Raw genomic sequence first — 18,741 nt, forward strand, 5'->3', positions numbered from 1 at the left:
GACGCCGCGGGGGCGGGGCGCGCGCTCCCGCCGCTGTTTTGCTGGGGCTGCTGACGCAAAAAGCCAAAGCGCGGCAAAGCTGCCCGCCCAGCCTCCCGTCCCCCGCCTCCTCGCGGCTCCTCGGAAGGAGGGGGAGGGACGAGGAGGTGGCGGCCGGCACTACGACGGCTGCCAGGGAGGGGGAGGGGAAGGCCGGGTGCTAGGCTGCGCTCGCCCCGGGCGGTGCCCCTTGCAGTGCCCGCCGAGATGCTTGTCCCCAGCTCCTGGGTACCTTCGACCAAGAATTGTCCCCACGCAAGTGGGCGTTAGCCCCACGACGAGCGGTTAAGACGCGAGGCGAGACTGGCGCACCTGAGCTGCCCGATCTCTCTACCACGTACACCCCCTCTGCCCAGCCCCGTGGGCCCCGAGTCTTTGGGGAGGTCACCTCGTCGCTCACCACCAGCCCCCTGCGTTCGTCCCCTAAGCCAGCCGACGAGCGGGCTCCGTGCCGAGTACACATAACTGGGTGATTAATACATCGAGGGAACTCAAGCCGATGCGGGCTCCTGCCCTCGAGCACGACAGCTCGCGGGCGTCGCACTCCAGGGTTCTGGACAGCGCCTGCCTCGAACGGTCACTGCCGTCGCGAATGCCTCAGGGAGCGTCCTTCCAGCACCCGGCCATCGAGTCAACCCCTCTCTCATCCCACTTAAGCGGCCGCGAGAGACACATGAACTTATACATTGAGAGTTATTGGATGGCAGTGGTTGTCCCTTAAACCAGTTGAGATAGTCCTCGGGCTCTCCTTGACGTTTGGGGCGCCATTTAGGGAACCACGCGGAGCCCTGAGAAGGGAACCATCAAGGCGCCACACTCAAGATGGCGTTGGACTCGGCGAGAGTGACGTGGCGATGCAACCCAAGCAGACGATCCGAAAACCGTAGGCTACACACTCCTTATCGCCACCGCACTTGGTTGTCAAATTAAGAAACCTGTTATGTGAGAGGAAAGATTAGAATGGGTGGAAATATGTTCTAGACAAATATCTATGCCACACACAAGATGGCGACAGATAGGGTTCATCTCTGTGTTGCCAAAAGGGGGCGCCCCACACGGAAGGCGGGACTCCGGAGAAACGAGCTCACACTGGCTGAGAGTGGCGGGCGAACACAAAGTTGACGCTTTGCGTTCTGTCATTGGCGGTTTACGCTGTCTGTCTCTTGGGGCCGCCCGTCTGGGAATGGAGAAAACCCGGAGTCTGGAATCGTGGAGAAGGGACAGTTGCCAAGTCCAGTAAGAGCTTGAAGTCAGGGGAGAGAAGAGAGACTGAGTCGCTCTTCTTGGTTTTCTTAGGTCAGGAGCCAGCTGGCCCCATTCCCACTGCGAGACCCCGTTTACTGAGTTTACCACGCACTCGCCCGGCTGCCACCCTGGGCCTCGGACTCCGCTGTCCGGCCGTGAAGAGGCGCAGAGTGCTCGAGCGCCAGCCGGGCCTGGGTCCCCTCCCACTCACGCAGTCCCGCACGCGTCAGTCCCGCATCCCCGAGCACATCTGCCAGTCCGGCTGCTGGCCTGTGGGGCTTTTGCGAGCGAGTTGTCTTCTGTGGGGTGAGAACCCCGCACTGCCTGTCTTTTGGCCAGGAGAAACGTGCGGCGGGTGCTGGACAGGGCGGGGGCGCCGCGCCACCTCCCGCTGCCTGACGGTCGCCATCCGGTCCTGGGTTCGCAGCGGCGGAGGGGGAGCCAGCCGGATCTCCGCCCTGCCCCAAGGCGCCCCGATGGCTGGAGGTGGGATTCTCCCCAGGGTGAGCGCGCGCCAATCTAAGGGACTCGCAATGGTGTCCTCGAGGACTACGCGTCCCAACTCTTTGTTCTATCCCCCCCACCGCCGCCGCCAGCTTTATTGAGGCGCGGACCTGCGACCGCCCTTGGCCTCAGAGGATGAAGGGGCTCCTTGGCTGCTGCCGCCGCCACCCCTCCTTTGTGCCACTTTCTCTGAGAGGTTTGTGCGGCATCATAAATGAGGCCAGAGAGCGCCTTCTACCTGCGGCGCATCCGTAAAGCTCTGGTTACACTCGAGGGGATTGTTCAGTCAACAAAACCCCGATGCAGCACGAACTTGGTTGTGCCACATCTAAGCAATTGAGTCGGCTTCTCTGTCTGGATGGTGGCCTTGGGCAGACGTCTCTTTGTTCACAGCTGAAAACTAGATATGTCTGTTCTGGATTCTGACCGTTATGGGGGAGGGGGGCGAGGGGGTGCATCGGGAGGAGCCGGGTGAATGTGAATTTCCCTCGAAGAACTGCTTTGCCTGTCCCAATGCAGCTGGCTGTGGCTAGAAGTGTGTAAAGAAGGTTCATGGCCACCTGGTTCTGGAATCAGCATTTACATTCACCAAGCACTCACTGAGCATCTGCTGTGTACATGGCAGTGAGCCTTTGGCTCATGCTTCAAGCCTTTTCGTTTATTCTCTGAACCTTGCAAGTAGGTAGGACAATTATAGGGTTGAATTATATGAAATTGATGTTTTTGTAGGTCAAAACCAATTGAAAATCAGCAAACTTACAGGTTCAACCTCTAACGTGATATCACTCTCCTTTTAATGAGTCCGAAAAGCAGACCAAAGGATTGTAGCAAGGGACTTGGAGTAACCAAGTGATTCAGTCAGTCACTGACTAGGCTGAGGCTAAAATCCTAGAATGGAGGAATCCCCAATGTTAGATGAGCCCCAGAGCAGAAGTGGTCTCCTTGGACCCCCTCCTCCTCCTGGCCATAGCAGTGTGGCATTTGACTTAAGCTATCATAGCCTGGTTCCTCCAGTGACAGGCAACTCCCCACTTTTACTCATTGATGCATTTCTGCCCTTCGTTGCTTCTGTGGCCTTTCAAACCCCTCTAAAACCAGCTCGTGTGCCCTGGTAGGCCGCATTTCCAGGTCCAGCTCTGTTTACAGCCTCAGGTGCACTGGGCTTAGGTTAGAGCTGTTCTAAGGCAGCCCCCAAATGGCTTTCAGGCAAGTTTTGTGTTTAGGGCATTTGCATAAGGACATCTCTGGGTTGCCTACACTCTCCAGTTGGACCACAGACCTCTCCCTGCCCAGCCTGAGTCACATTCATTTCACCTCCCTGGCCCTGTAGGCACTTAAGTTTGCAACACTTGCCCCAAAGCCATTTTAAACCTATTCCTAAATGGTTGTATCACAATTCTGCTTGATTCGCAAAAGACTAGAAAGAATATAATTGCTGGTAAAGCTCCCTGGGTTCAGATCCTATCCCTGCCACATGCTCACTGTGTGAAATTCGGCAAGTTACTTCCTCACCTCTAAAAAATGGAGACGATGATAACGGTCCCTACCTTCCAGGGCTATGGTGGGAACTGAAGGGGTTACTATTCGAGAAGTGCTTCTGACAGTGTCTGGCACCTCCAGGAAAACCATCAGTGTTCTGGGGACCCCATTTTCCAGCTGCCATCTGTACCTAAGTGGGTTGGTTTCACAGTGTTTGCAGGACTCTATACAAAGGAACGTCTTCAGCAAATTCTTCCCATATTCGGTGGGAAATGAGGGCACTGGCCTAGCTGAGTTTCTGGACGCCTGTGATTTGGCCTGACATGCTTGGTGGCCCCTCTGGCCTCAGAGGGATGACAGAGTCTGGGAGGCAGCCTGCGCAGAGCAGGCCTCAAAAACTCCCGCCTTCCCGCCCTTCAGAAACCAGGAGTTTCAGCCTGTGGTTTCCTTACCCAGGCACAAGAGCCTGGGGAGCTGCCAGGGGCCTTTCAACTCTCCCGCCCTGTTGAGCCTGGACGAGATTGTGTAAGAGCCCCCCCAACCCCCCACGCCTGCTCCCTTGTGCAACACGCCCAGGCCTGCCCGTTCTCCTGGAGGGCTATGCCACAGGCCCTGGTACCCACAGAGGCCTGGCTGCCCCAAGAGGCTCCTGCTTGGCAGGGAGAAAGTGGGGCACATCTCTTGACATTCTGGGTCTGCCCCTAAACTGGTCAAACTGGAGCCCCGACTGGAATTCAAGAAAGGAGGCTGGAGGAGGGAGGTGTGTGTGCTGTGTACATGGCCATCGCCACCCTGGAGCCCACTCGTGCAGAGGTGCCAGTTTGGACTCCTCATGCACATGCCCCCTGCAGTGTCTCCAGGACTCTTCTGCCTGCCTGTGCCGTTTCCCGGCCCCCTCCCCTGCACCCATTCCCATGTGTGCATGCCTATTTGTGTAGCTCAAGCTCCGTGGGTGTTTTGCTTAAGCTCTGGTTACCGTTTGTGAGTGTGTGGGCACAGCATCACAGTGGCAGGTGAAGGTACCAGTTGGGGGAGCACGCACACAGGCACTCACCCGGCCGCCCTGCCTGTGAGAGCCTGTGAGAATGGTGCCCCCAAGGAAAGGTTAAACACCTGTATGTGATGTGAAGGCATTTAACTGGCCACCTCCACACCTGGCACTTCCTGACTGACACCCAGCCCCACAGGGGAACCCAGCAAACAGGAGCCTCAAGTGGGCCCCAGCTGAGGGTCTGTGTGCCCAGGTAACCTTGAAGTTGAGGAAATGCAAGTTCTTTGACATCTCGGAGTTTCCTCTTTCCTCTTTTCTGTTAATCTCAAACGGGTCTTTTCTACCTTCACCCCTGGCAGAGAAGCCACCCCAGCCTTGTTTGAGGGGAGGAGATACAGGGATGGAGGACATACCACCAGCCAAGATTTGCTCACTCTCTCACCCCAAATGGGAGTACAGACAGGGTGGCCAACTGTCCGGGTTGTTCTGGGACGCAGAGCTCCCAGTGCTACAACCAGGAAATGCCCGGGCACACTGGGACACTTGGTCGCACTGTCTGGTACTTACGCATGTGCTGAATGGCGTCTCTGAAGAAATCTATAACCACTGCCAAGAAGAAGGGTCTTGTGGCCCTCGATCCAAAACCAGCCTCCAGCTTGGATTGCACTTCTCTTTGCCATGGAGAACCCAGGGTGACGCCGGGAGCATTTGGTGTGCACATGGCAGAGCAGAAGGATTGAAAGGCTTAGTGGAGATCACAGAGCATGCTGGCGGCGCAGGGATCGGCAGCTCCCACACCCTCCCGGGAGGCGCTCAGCTGCCATGTGCAGTGACGCCTGCCATGTGTGGTGACGCCTGCCATGTGCAATGGCAGTCATGAGCATGGGAATCTGTTAGTTTCTAGATCCAGGTGGGAGCAAGAGTTTCTATAACTGGGGGAGGAGATTCCTCTGGCTCTTTCAAAAATGTTCTGTCCTCTAAGAGGTTTTTGGAGACTCTCACATGAGAAAAAAACGTGAGGCTCTCGCTTGGACAGTTCTCTAGGAAAATCTCAAAATGGGACGCAGAGTGACCCCGGAACTCAAACCTCCCCAGGGAAGGGAAGCTGGCGGCACCTTTTCTAGGGAAGAGCGAGCTCTGTGCAGTTAAAGCCTGAGCAGAAAGCTGGGCTCGGGCACGCGAACTGAGAGCTGGCCCAGCACTTAGCTCAGCTGCAGCATGTTCTCCACTTGTTGCCTGTGGCCAGGCCTTGAATCGTCACCATTTATTAACTTGGCAGCTTTCTCCAGGCCACTCTCTCTTGCCACTTAGGTGCTTTCAAAGTGTTACCTCAAAAGCATCAGCCAGACACCTCCCTATCCACTCGGCTGCTGGCAAGACCTCAGTTTTCCCACTTGCTAAATGGAGAGAATATGGCCCTGCTCCCAGGGTGAGAACAGCATGGCTGTTTGTCCCTGCTCTGTCCTGGGCTGTTCACCGGGCCACAGCGCTCTGAGGTGCACAGTCCCTGGCTAAGCATGGTTTTGAGACCCCCAAAGTATTTATCACGTTGGTAGTAATCAGTTTCCTGTGGACCATGTGTGATATGTTGGAGGTTTTCTCAATTAAGATTGTTAGGATGATAAAATGGATTCCAGAATGTTCTTCAGAAGTCACCACTACTATTAAACAAGGCCGAATTTCGATTCAGGGGCATTCATGATGGAAAGTAAAATGTGTTCTTAATATCTGCAGAAAGAGATAAAAGGGAAATTAAAAATGAATGATTAATGTTAATAAGTGAGCATACATGAAACAGCTCTCAAAGCAGGGCGGGACCCGCACGAAGACACATCCTTAGCTGAGAATCCAGCTTCCGGTTACTTAAAGCTTTCAGCTTCGTGAAGGCTGTCGCCTAGCAATAGTGGGGGCTCCCTGTGCTTTTTCTCTTCAGTCCCAGCCTCTCTTCCTCACGGAGCCACCAGTAGGAGTGGGGCACTCGAGGGACTGGAGAATCTGCCCCTAGGCTTGATTGACACTGTTCCTAAGCAAGTGACTTCACCTTCCCAGCTTGTTCCCATCATTTGGGCCGAAACGAGGGGCTCTCTTGGCACAGACGGTCACGTAAGCACCCACCTCCTTACAGGCACCATGAGCTGGGGCTGGTAAGGACAGGTCTGGCATGGCCCCGTACCTTGTACATCTGACCATACTTCATCCTGAAATGACTATTCAGTTGCTCTGAATCAAATGGAATTGGGCCCAACCTTCCACTGAGCCCTTATCCCAGGGCGTTGACACCTGTTCCATGCCAGAGGAGCAGAGAAAAACTTAACACACTTCAGTTATGGCAAGTACCCTGCAGAAGGAGAGGACAGGCAAGAACCTCACTTTACAGACGGGACCCCAAGCGGGAGCCTGATTTGCCAGCAGAGTGGCCCCTGGCCGGGAAGAAAGCCCCTTTGGCCCTGGCTGCCAGGGCTCCATGCCACCCACCCTCCCTCTCGCTGAATGACCAGGGCCCTGGCTGACACCAGCTTGCGAGACTAGGACAGACCAGAGAGGGTGGGGGCACTTCCTGGAGCAAGGAGGGCTTGGCCAGGGCCAAGAGTCAGGGTGAGATGTGAGAGGAGAGAGCAGGAATGGGCGCAGCTCCGATGGACACGAGGCGGGCACGTGCATGAACGGGACGTGGGGCGGGACGTCAGTGGGAAGAGGGGCATTTCTGGACCCTGGCTTGCCCCATCGGGGCCACCACAAGTGACCACAGTCGAAACCCCGGCACATTTTGGTATACGTGGTAGAGAGGCCATGTGAGAATGGCAGCTCCTGTTCAGTGAAAAAACTCTGGGCTGGACATCGATCTGAGTTCTAGACACACATTCACATTAACTCATTCAATCCTGTAAGGCTTGCTCTTATCCCCACCTTACAAAAGGGACAACTGAGGCACAGAGTGGGCAGGTGTTGCCCAAAGTAAGCGGCAGAGCTGGGATTTGCGACCGGGCAGCCTGACTCCAGAGCCTCACGCTCTGCAGTTGCAGGTGCAGCCTCCAGCTTTCAAAGGGAAAAATCACTGGTCATAAGCACCCCTCCCTCCCTTAGCCTCTGCCCACCACCACCCCCTCGAACGGCACAGACAGGATCTTGGGGTTTCCTCTCTTGATTGGCAAGGTGTTTATTTTCACCAACTGAGGTCCTCAGTCCCCCAGTAGATGCCTCTCAGGTTGCAAGGGGAGCAGAGAATGCTTTCCAGATAGGTGACTTCTGGCCATGAGGCAAGAAGCCATGGTGAGACCTGGCAATCTGCAGGGAAGAGCATTTTGCAACTATTCGTTGCCAAGGCCTCACCAGAAAATTGGCCTACTAAAAGCTAAGAGCTCCCAGGGTGTTCCATTGTGCTTTTTCATGGCATCAGTAGACAAACTGGTAAGATCGGGCCTGTACGTATCTCCAGGCTACCATTTCCCGTGGCCTGGCTCTGGGCTGTGAAAGTACAATGTTGCACAAGGTCGCTTTTAGAGCGACTCACAGGACAAATTTCTCTCAGGCCTCAGCACCAGCAAGGCAGTGTTAACTGGTAGTTAGGACATGAACTCTGGGTCCCCCAACTGTCCTCCTATGGGGGCGTCTCCAGGCAGCCTCTGTGGCTTAGAGTTTTTTCAGCCCAAATGAACCCCCATGAGCTTCAGTTTTCTCATATTTAACATGGGATTCAGTAACAACCTCCTAAGACTTCTCTCGAATCACTCGTTTCACTTTTGGTTTATAGACCTTCCATGTCTTGTCACTAATCACATTTCCTCACTGTCTGGGCCACCGGAAGCTCAGCACTCACCTGGAGGGCACCTCGGGGTTCCAGAGCACACCCCAGGGGCAGGGGACTGCCCCTACTCCCAGCTCCCTCTTGTCTCTACCCCACTTTCCCTTAGCCCAACTCCTTCAGTGATTTTTTTTCCTATTGTCTTTCAGGTATTTCTTTAGAGGCCTAAATTAATTAAAGTGGTAATTAAACAAGCCAGAGCCCTTTATACCTAAAGCACCTTCTCACAGGTTGTGCCATGTAAGCCTCACACCAGTCTAGGTAGGTGACCCATTTTACGGAAGAGGAAATGGAGGCCCCCAGAGCAAGCTGGTGAGGTGGAGACAGGTCATCCCGCACTGCCCTGCTGCCCAGCACCGGTCCCTTTGCCCCTGTCCTGGCTCCATAAATGGTCGCCCGTCACTCTCCCGGCCCTTCCCAGCATCCCCTGCCCGGATGGAGCGCGGCGATTCTGCCCTTTCCTCACACCTCATTCCCATCCCACCTTCCGTTTCCCTGTGCCGTTCTCTTGTGTTTGGGGGGGACTTTCCAAGAGATGGTAAAGCTCTTTGCATTATTTAAGGATGAGTGAAAAATCAGCCACCTCTCTTGGTGGCCTCCTTCATGGCATTCACACCAAATAATTCAGGTTTAGCTCTCTCGTTGAGTGACACTAATGTCCCCAGAGTCCTGGCATGTGGCTCAGCCTTAAGGAAATGTAGCTCAGTACTCCCCAGAACTGGCTACCTGGCCAGTCCTTCAGAGAGGAGCCACCGTTCAGTTGCTCGCTCCCTGAATGGACCCCCTGGGGAAGGCCCAGGACCTCGAGGGGCTCAGACATGCCAAGTAAAATGTGGAGGGGACCCCCTTTAAAACCCTAGCCTCCCTCTGAGGCTTGGAGCTCTTGAGTCCAGCTGAGCACTTGAAGCTCCAGTGCTGAGTTGGGGTCTGGCGGAGAGAGCTGAACCTCTCTGCAGAATATGGGGCATTTGAGCTTTTCTGGGACACTGGCAGCAGTCATTTTGTTCACATCTCAGTGACAAAGCAACCCACAACTTAGAGCTTGTTGATAATTTTTATTATTATGACTTGGTGGTAATTTCCCTTCTTGGCACACAAGGCTCAAGACTGTTGCCTTTCAAGAAACTGTGGCAGTGTGGTTGATGGCACCAGCTCCGAGGTCACCCAGCTCTGCCCTGAGGCTCCGATTCCTGCGCTCAGGTTCCCCTCCCAGGGGACCTCAGCCCCGATCTGCCCACAGGGGCCACACCCATGCATAAGTCCTCCAGGGGCTAGCGCTGTCCGCTGCCTTCTGGCTGCCCAGGTCTGGCAGAGGAGCCAGCAGGAAAGGCCGAGAAACAGCCAAGCGTTGTAGCCTGAAACCCTGAAAATAGGGTCAGGGAGCCGCAACCCTGCCGGCTCACTTGTGAGCTCACCGTAGATGAGGGAGCCCGCCTTGCCTAACCAGACAGAAACACAAGTGAGACTGGCCGCCTGGAACCCTCAGCAGACAGGCACATGGCAGGCAAGCAGCGGCCACACCCCCGGCCTCCGCCCAGCTTCTCTCTTCTCTGGAACAAGCCCGGGTCCTGTCCTTCAACCTCCCGACGACGGGCGTGCACGCGCTTTGGAAGTATAAGTACACACACGTATCCATGTCCGGCAACGTGTGTTCGTGCCTGTGCAGACACGAGCGTGTGCCTGCGACGTCGGCAGTCATGCGAGATCCCTTCCCACCCAGGAGCTGGGGCACAAAGCCAGTCCCTGCAGGTACATGGGTGTTCGCTTCATTCTCTTTTATACTTTTCTGTAGTTTTTTTAACCCTCCCAAATGTAAGCACACACACAGACACACACACACACACACACACACCCAGCGGGGAAGGCAGGCACAGTCAGGAGGGTCGCGGTAGGTGTCGAGGGCCACAGCAGCTGAACCAGAGGAGAGAGCAGTTGAGCGCCACCAGAGCAGTTAGGGAGGGCTTCCCAGAGGAAGCATCGTCGGAGCTGGAACTTCACAGGTGATGAGTGCTGCTCCAGGTGCATTCCGGCCTTCCCTACTGATGCTCCTCCCCTCTCCTCTGGCCCAGCCCCTCCTGTGGCTCCTCGCTTAGCTGTCTCCATCTCCAATTCTCACCTCGCTGTGCCTCTGGGCACATCTCTGTACCTCCCTGGTACCTCAGTTTTCTAACCAAAACAATAATAAAATAAATAAAACAAACAAATAATGTAGCTTATCTGGGTGATAATGGAAGCTCTGTTCCAGTAGAAACATTTCATTTGGCCCAACCTTTTTCTAGAAGTTTCGGAGTTACCTAAGCCTACAAACTGAAAGGGATTGTGGAACTAACCTGGTCCCACATCCTACCCTGGGAGGCATGATCCCTCCATAAACCCCCTTCAGGGGTCGCCTGGTCTCAGCCTGAACACCTGCACACACAGGTGAGCACACAGAAGTGCGAAGACACCCATGCACCCAGCTTGCCTGGTGCTGAGCGAAATGCCTGCCTTCCCATCAGTCATCAGATCCCAGGTAGCCTCTGTGCCCCACTCCTCTGCCTGGAACTGGGGACACAGTGGGCTGGGGACCAGCAGGCCCCATAGGTTGGGGACGGGTGAGCTCTGCCCCCTCTTTATTCTGTGGGCTTAGAGAAATCGGTGAACTCTCTGAGCCTCAGTTTCCTTCTGTAAAGGTGAGAAGGGGATGAGGAAGAAGTTACAGTTTGTAAACCGTCAACTGCTCTGCAGATGCTATTCATTATGACGTAACCATTTGAGAGCAATTACAAAGCAACCATCAAGGATTATAGAACAATGCAGGGGAAACTGCACACATATGTGCTAGGGAGGCCCCCCAGGAAGAGCATTGAGGGCAGAGTCCTCTAGTGGCTGCCATTTGGGTGGTATCACTATGCCCAAGTTCCCTGCACAAGATAAACGGCCTCATCCTCAGAGCCAACCTGGGGAGCAGGGGCGGGCATCAGCCCCATGGGACCGGGAGGACCTGTGGGCTTAGAGCCAACAGACTGGGTTCGGGATTCAGGTCTTCTGGCTGCAAAATGTAGGCGCTTTCCACTCTGCAGCTGCAGTGGGACAGATTTCAAGCCAAAGAGATCTGAGCAGACGTGAGTCACATGAGTTGATGAAGAGAAGCCACATTTGCTGTGGGGGAAGGACATTCATTCATTCATTTATTCATTCATTCATCGACACCTGCTTCTGAACACCTGTCTCCTGTTGAGCAAATGAAGATAGGAGGGGGACTCTAAGGGCTTGTGTGGCAGAGATCAGGTGGTGTCTTCCTCACCCATGTCAGCCCTAAAGCTGAGACCCAGACCGAGGCTGCAGGGACTGGCTCCAGGCAGTTACCAGGAGCCTCCTGTACATGGGCAGAGCTTCTGTTTTTCATCAAGACCAGTCAAATGGATCCCAGGGCCTCGGTTGAGGGGGGCAGAAGGCACATAGGGAGGGGAAAAGAGGATGAGGGGGCCTCCCTTGGGTCACTCAAGGTGCCCAGGGGACTAAGGGAGCTGGAGACAGAGCCTGGAACAGCAGGCCAGGTTGGCGGAAGCAGGGCCAGGCGCGGATCCAGGGCCACCAGGCCTGCATGTGGGAGGGGCCTGCAGAGGGAGGCAAGCGTGGCCTGAGGGAGAGGGGAGCAGCCTGATTAATAGGATGATAGGGGCAGATGGACGGGCAGCCAGGGCCACTCTGGGCACCAGCCTCCTGCTCCCCAGCCACCAACCAGGCTGCTGGGCTGGGGCAGGGACAGGCTGCTGGCCTCTGGCAGGGGTGAGGCTGTGGTGAATGAATCACTGGCCAGTGCCAGGAGCCTGCAGGCCTCAGCGCTCACTCCCCGAGGACCAGCTAATTCACTTGGAGTGAGGCCGGACCACTAATGACCAGAGCAGCCTGCCCAGGCCCTGCGGAGCCCCATGCACAGCTGACCACTGAGCAAGGGGCCAGACAGCGGGGGACAGGTGTGCCCACCTCTGCAACAGGCTTGGCCAGGGCTCCAAACCTGCCTTAGGAGAGGCAGCAATGCCCCCAAGTGGGGGAAAGACCCTTACCCTGAGCCAGCCTGAGTCGGGGGTGGAGAGGGGCACAGCCACCCCCACACCCCCGAGCTGCAAAGAGCCTAATTATGGTAGGAAACAGGGAAGGGGACCTGGGGAGGAGTAGCAAGGAGGGCCAGCCTAGTCCTCCTCCCTTCCTAGGAGAAGGAGGAGATAGAACCTCGTTCAGCCAGGGCACATGGCCAGGTCGTGAGCTGGGCCCCACCAGGAATAGACACTCAACTCCCTGAGAAACAAATCACTTGGAAAACAAGGCCTGGCGCCTTGCCAGGTGCTCCCTGACGCATGCTGTTTGCTGATGGCACAGGTGCGGCATTCCAGGGCTGACCCCCATCCTGCGCATGTCCCTGGGTTCAGTGAGCACAAGACTGAGCGGCTCTCTGCCGGGCTCCAAACACCATTCCAAAGCTCAGCCAGGAAAGGGCTCAGCACACACCAACCACCACAGTGATAACAGCCAACTTCCATGCGCCCTGTGCCTGGCCCCAAACCAGCTCTGCATATGCCGCCCCATTTGTCCCTGCATCCCCCTGCAAGGCAGGGACTGTTAAGGATGCCCATTTTACAGAGAAGGTAACTGAGTCTCAGTAGGGTAGATCACAAGCCCAAGGCCCTTAACTTGTATGCAGCAGAGTTGGGTCCTGAATGACTCCCATGTGTAACCCCTGCTTGGCACAGCTCCAGGACTCTGGGTTTGAGGGAGGGGAGACCTCTGGATTCTGTCCTTAAGAAATCGAAGGCCTCACCAGAAGCTCAGTGGGGCCGGAAGGGCTAGACACTGGCGAAAGGAGAGGACTGAAGGCCTCTGGGGTCCTAGCTCCCATTTCGGTGTTCCTGGGTCCCCCTCCCAGGGAACATGTTAACGAACCCTTAGAGAGACAATGAGGAGGGGTGAAGGCTGCAGCCTGTGAGGGGGGTGTGTTTGTAGGGCTGTTGGGGCTGCATGGTCCTGCCTAGAGGGCCAGGGAGTGATGGGCCACTCTCCCTCCTTGTGATGGCTGCCATCCCATGCCTGGCACCGGCCTTGAGCCTTGGTCCTCTCACTGCCCCATGGGCCCTCCAGACTCACCTCGGGGCAGAAAAGAGCTCAACCAAGCAGGGCCTGCAGGACTCTGTGGCTGGCGAGTCCCCAGGCATGGTGGCCACCTCCTGGGCAGAGGAACAAAGGGAACCTGGTTTGGGAGGACGGGTTGTGACCACGTGTTCTCCTTCCCGCCAGGGCTGGGCCTGGAGGGAAGGGGCCTCGGGCGCCCTCTGCTGGCCTGGGGGCTCCAGGAGGAAGGAAGTGGTGGCTGCCGGGCCTAGATCATTAGTTCCTCCTCCTGCACCCAAGGCTTGGCTGGGTGCGTACTGGTGGATATCTGTGTGTGCATGTGTGTTCTGTGTGTGCAAATATACGTTCATGTCTGTGTGTGCCCGTATGTGAGTGGGTCTATGTGTGCACATGTCTGTAGATGTGTCTGTGGGCACCTGTGTGTGCTGTGGATGTGTGTGCATATCTGTGTCTGTGTCAGCATGTATCAGTGTGTGTGTTGGTGTGTGTTCAAATCTATGTTTGTATTTGTCCACGTGTGCAGATGTGTGTGTGTCTGCGTCTGTGCTTGTCTGAGCATGCAGGTGTCAGTGTGTGGGTGCATGCTGGTGTGAGTGTGCATGTCCTTGCATACGTCCATCTACCTGACCTCAGGCAGGAGGGCTGTAAATGGCTTGTGGCAGCTACAGCACCTGCATTTTGTTCAGCTAAAAGCACCTGGCCAGGTAGTCCCCGGGGGTGGAAAGCTCATGTGGGCATTAGCACGAGGTCAGAGGGGCAGAGCGGCCACTAGCCACTCTAACGTCTACTCGTTGCCTATGAGGAGAGAGAGGAAGATATTGAGTGAGTTCCATCCCTAAGGAGCTATGCATGTGAGCAGTTGTAATCTAGCGTGATAGTTAAGATAACCATGCTGGAGGTGCCTGCAAAATGCAGGGGGAGCCTAAGAGGCCTGGGCCAGCCTGGAGAAATCCTGGAAGGCTCCATGGAGGAGGCAAGCCTGAGCTGAGGCTTGGGAGGTATATAATGCCTGAGAGTTGGCCAGGCAGGTAAGGGAGGGTAAAGATGTGGGGCCCCAATGGGCTTAGGACACAGAGAGCAAAGAATCAGAGTGAGGTGGGGACTAGCTGGGTGAGTGAAAGGCCCACTGGGAGTCCAGTGGTGAAAAGCAAGGCCGGAGAGGTGGACAGGCACAGGCGCCCCAATACTGCCTGGTGGCAGAGGGCCGCTGAAGAAGTCTAGGCAAGGCAGAGACCATCCGTTGTGGGGTTCGAGGGTAGAGGGGGGTCCTCTGCCTCCTGCCAGCACCTGGGAAGGCAGACCATGGTTTTTCCTTCCAGGTGTGTGCAGGCACTGAGCAGGCAACTCTGCCTGCTGCACAGAAGCACCGCAGGACGAAGATGCCTGCAGCTCCCACGCTGACCACAGGTGCTCAGACCTGAGCCTGGAGCCTAACGGAGGCCTGGCTGCTGCAGGGACCTGCTCCCCCTCCAAGGCCCAGCGATGCCCATGCTGCGCCAGCTGCAGTGGCCTCTGGGCTCCTCTTTCTCATCAATGCCTCCTCTGTGGCCTGGGCCTGGGAGGGTGGGTCGGGGAACGCCTTGGGCCCCAGCCAGCCCGGTCCCCTCTCAGGGTGGCACCAGGCCGGCCGCCTCAGCACTGGCCTTGGGGTCTTAAGTGGGCCAATTCTCCACCCTTAGGGCCTGGTGCTCCCAAAGCCCCTGCCGAGGCTGGCCCTATGCTCACTCGTGAAACCTAGCTCAGGGACAATGGCGCCAAGCACACATTCATTCAGGCTCACAGAATGGGCACATGTGCACACACACATGCACGTGTGAGGGAAATACAGCTTTATTTTTCTACACCCCCAGCTCAGGCACAATGGCGCCGAGCACACATTCATTAGGCTCACAGAATGGGCACAGTGCACACACACACGCAAGTGTGAGGGAAATACAGCTTTATTTTTCTACACCCCGATGGCCTTTTTATGTCAAGCCCCATTCACCATCTAGAATCTTGTTGGTGCTGGCTTCTTGCCCCCACCCCACCTTTTCCCTGGTGCTACCCAGGCTTTGCATTGGGACCCTGCAGATCCTACAGGAGTTCCCTGTGCAGGCCACTGCTCCAATGGCCCTCATTCTCACCCACCCCCACGCCTACTCAGACTGCACATGGGTTCAAGGACACATCCTGCACTACCAAGGCCCCTGTCCGCACCCCCCCCACACACAGATCATCTTGCCTCCTCTCACTGGACTGTAGCTGTGGTCTCCCCACTGCCCTGTCCACCTTGTCCTTGTCCCTATCCTGTTGCTCCTTGCTCAGCATCTTCCTTGGCTCCCACAAACTCCAGAATAAAGTCCTCATTCACCTTGGTATTCAAGGCCCTCTGTCACCTGGCCCTGTGCCTCCTGTGAACCTCTGCTCCTGTGCCTGTCATTCCCATCTCTAAGACTTTGACCAGCTCTCTCGCCTCCCTGGACTGCCCTCTCTTCCCTCCCGCTGCACCCAAACCCGTTCCAGCCTTGAGAGGAGCAGAGGTGAGGAGGAATCTGACGGAAACAGCCCCCTCCTCCACAGAGCTCTGCCCGGCCCTCACGGTCCACACAGCGTCTTCGTCTCTGCTGCTCCCCACACAGCTTGGCCCTTGGCTCCTTAGGGACTGGCTCATAGAAGCTCAAGGCCCAGCGATGTGCAGTGTGCCACAGTCCTGCCGCATCCTTGGAGCCTGGTGCCAGGCTGACCCCACTCTGGAGCAGGTGTTGGCAGGGAGCTCAAGCGTCGAGGGAAAAAAAAAAGGAAAGAGGCAGCAGGCGGAGCAGAGCGTGAGCGGTGCCATACCCTCCCCGCACTGCCTCTCCCGGCCCCTGGGAGCGGTTGCTAGGCTGGCATGCGGCAACAGTGGGAGCGCACTCTCTTGTTGCTGGCACAGCCTGTCAGCTGCACCCACAGTCCACATGGCAGGAGCCGGCTGTGGGCATGGGGCAGCTCTTGGCCCAGGGGAAATGCCAATGGGCCAGCCAGACTCTGGGGGCAGGGGGAGCTGGGCTCAGATGCAACAGGGCCCCAGGCTGCAGGAAGGGAAGCCCTGCCACGCCCCTCTGGGCGAGGGTGACCAAAGATGGTGGGGGTTCCCCCTCCAGATGCCGAGGGTCCCAGCCTTCGTCCGTGGGCCTTATCTTCATCCTGTCTGGTGGGCCACCCACCGGCCTGCCTCGTATTAATGGGGGCTGATGGAAACTTGCTAGCGCCCCCCACCGGCCCTGATATGCCACTTTGCCCCTGTTGGGGAGAGGCCCCAGGGGCAAAAGGCTCTTCCAGGTCTCACATCTGGGAGCCTCCCGCTTCTCCAGAGCTCCAGGCACTGAGAGCTCCTCCAAAGACCTTCATTCTGACCAGGAGCTCAGAGATTGGAGTCTGGGCCGCCCTGGGCCCGCTGGTGCCCGTGAGCTCTACTGGGCTTTGGCCCTTCCTGGGGCTGCAATCAGGATGTGTGGTTGCCTGAAGTGAAGGATTTGAGCCTCGGTTTGAGGGGGCCAGATCACCCAGACTAGGCCCTTTCTGCCACCCTCCAACCCCCACTGCAGTCCTAGGAGCAGATGTATTGCTGTATCGCTGGGTGTGAGTAGCGAGGGCCCAGAGTGGGGGATGGCGGAGGGCGGGGCATGATGATCCTGGGCAGACTCTTCAGCTGGCAGAGGCTCCTGCCAAGACAGTTCCTGCCCCGCCCCCGCCCCTCCACTCATTATCAACTTGGGGTTTGTGTGCAAACAGCAGCTGGTCTCTTTTGTCAGCCTCTCCTCCCCGCTCCCCCCCTGCCCCTTCCCTCCTACCCAATGCCTCCCAACTGGCTCTTCCATCTCAGGCCCTGCCTGTCCCCCAGGTGATTTAGAAACTGGAGCTTTGGGGAGTCCTGGGATGGGAGGCAGCCCCTGCCTGTTCTTGGCCCTGGGTCCAAAGTTCTCCTCTAGCCCTTCAAAGAGCCCATATTAAACTCATCTGGGACATGAGAGCCAGGTAGGAGTAACAGAGCCAAAGTCACAAAGTGGGTGAGTGCAGAGCCGGGGCCCAGACCGAAGTGAGCCTGTTTGCAGAGCCTGTTTGCAGAGCCCGTCTACTGCCCGGCCTTAACTGTTCCTCCGATCGCCGCAGTGCCTGGCACCGCTTCTATTCCGGGGTTTTGGAAAGGTGGACTTGACCTCCTCGCCTGTGTCAAGGGCTTCAGCTGAAGTAAGCCTGTGTGCCTATGGCTGGGACAGGCAGGCAGGGCCTGATGGCAGGGCCCTGTCAGGAGCTGGGACTGGATGCTGAGGTGCAGTGGGAGACAAAACCTTACAAGTGGAGGCCCTGCAGACTGTGGAGGCGGGGAGCAGGGAGGCTGATTAGGAGAACATGGACCAAGGCACTGGTCTTGGGGAAGGGGGGCAGCCTGATCTGGGGTACTTGGTCACAGTGGATAGTGGGTGAGGGGAGTGGGGATGACACCCAGGTCTCTGGCCTGGACAATGGTCAGGATGTGAGTCCTTTACAGATAGAGAAGCAGGCGTGGCAGGATGAGGACCACCTTGAGTTTGAGGCAAACTGGGTTTGAGTTACTTGAGGGATGTCCAGGTGGAAGTCTCCAAGGGCCCCAGAAGACAAGCTGGGGCAGGGCAGGTGGAGAGCTGGGAGTGGAGAAGGTCGTGGAAGGTGAAGGGAATCAGGGGAGAAGGGGACGGAGGATGGAGTCCTGAGTAGGCTCAGAGGTCAGGGAGGGGACTGCAAGGTGTGGGAGGAGAGCAGGAGGAGTGTCCACTGGATTTGAGAATTGAGAAGGCGGCGGCTCTGGAAGGGCAAGCCCACGGCCTGGCAGGGGCTGTGGCCTGCATGGGCGTGTGGTTCCTTACCAGGCACTCATTCTTCTTCAGAGTTTAGCTCTTCTAATCCTACAGCAGGCCTGGGGCAAAAAGCCTGTCTCAGGTGCGACCTAGATCAGGCCTGAAAGTGCTGTGTAACCCCAAAGCGTTTGAGATGATGGCTTGTTGCTGCCCCTTGAGTACACAGGCATGGGGTACCAGGCTCTGCCATGAGCTGAGATTACTGAATCTGAGTCCCTCGGGGCCTCACTGCTGAGATGCCCAAACCCAAACTAGAGGGGACCACGTGATGGGCGACGGGGCTGGGGGGAGGTGTGGGGACATCGGAGGGAGGCACCTGCGACTCCCAGGGGCCTCGCAGAGGATGCAACCCCAAGGCAGATCTGGAAGGAAGACTCCGGGTTCATCAGATGGGCGCATGGGAAAGGCAGCAGGCAGGGAAACAGCCTGAGTGCGCGAAGGCAAGGAAGCTTGAGAAAGCGAGGAAAACCGCGGCCCAGGAAGGAAAGGTGGGGCCGGAGCTGGACCACTGCCTGCGGCCCGGTGCTCAGTCGAACCCCCCACCCATGGTCAAAGTTCATCCTCTCATAAGAGCTTTTCTGGGGCTTTGGCCAAGGCCCCCCTGCGGTCCCTGGGACAGCTGAGGGCGCATGAGTGTGCAAGGTCACGGGGAAACCTGTCCCTGGCGGCGGGGCCCAATGTGCCCTGGGACAGGCAGGGGCGGACCCTGCACA

The 18,741-nt window shown here is 56.9% G+C and overlaps 1 long non-coding RNA gene across 1 annotated transcript; it reads right to left on the reverse strand.

The window, feature by feature from the left end:
• Window positions 1-5,842: 5,842 nt before the first annotated feature.
• LOC112475407 lies at window positions 5,843-13,312 on the reverse strand. Its single transcript, XR_003044718.1, has 2 exons — window positions 13,185-13,312; window positions 5,843-5,986 (listed from the first exon to the last, which is right to left on the reverse strand). It is a non-coding gene; the product is annotated as an uncharacterized LOC112475407 (long non-coding RNA).
• Window positions 13,313-18,741: the final 5,429 nt, after the last annotated feature.

This window comes from Pteropus alecto, unplaced genomic scaffold (genome assembly GCF_000325575.1).
Source record: "Pteropus alecto unplaced genomic scaffold, ASM32557v1 scaffold110, whole genome shotgun sequence".
Taxonomy (NCBI): domain Eukaryota; kingdom Metazoa; phylum Chordata; class Mammalia; order Chiroptera; family Pteropodidae; genus Pteropus; species Pteropus alecto.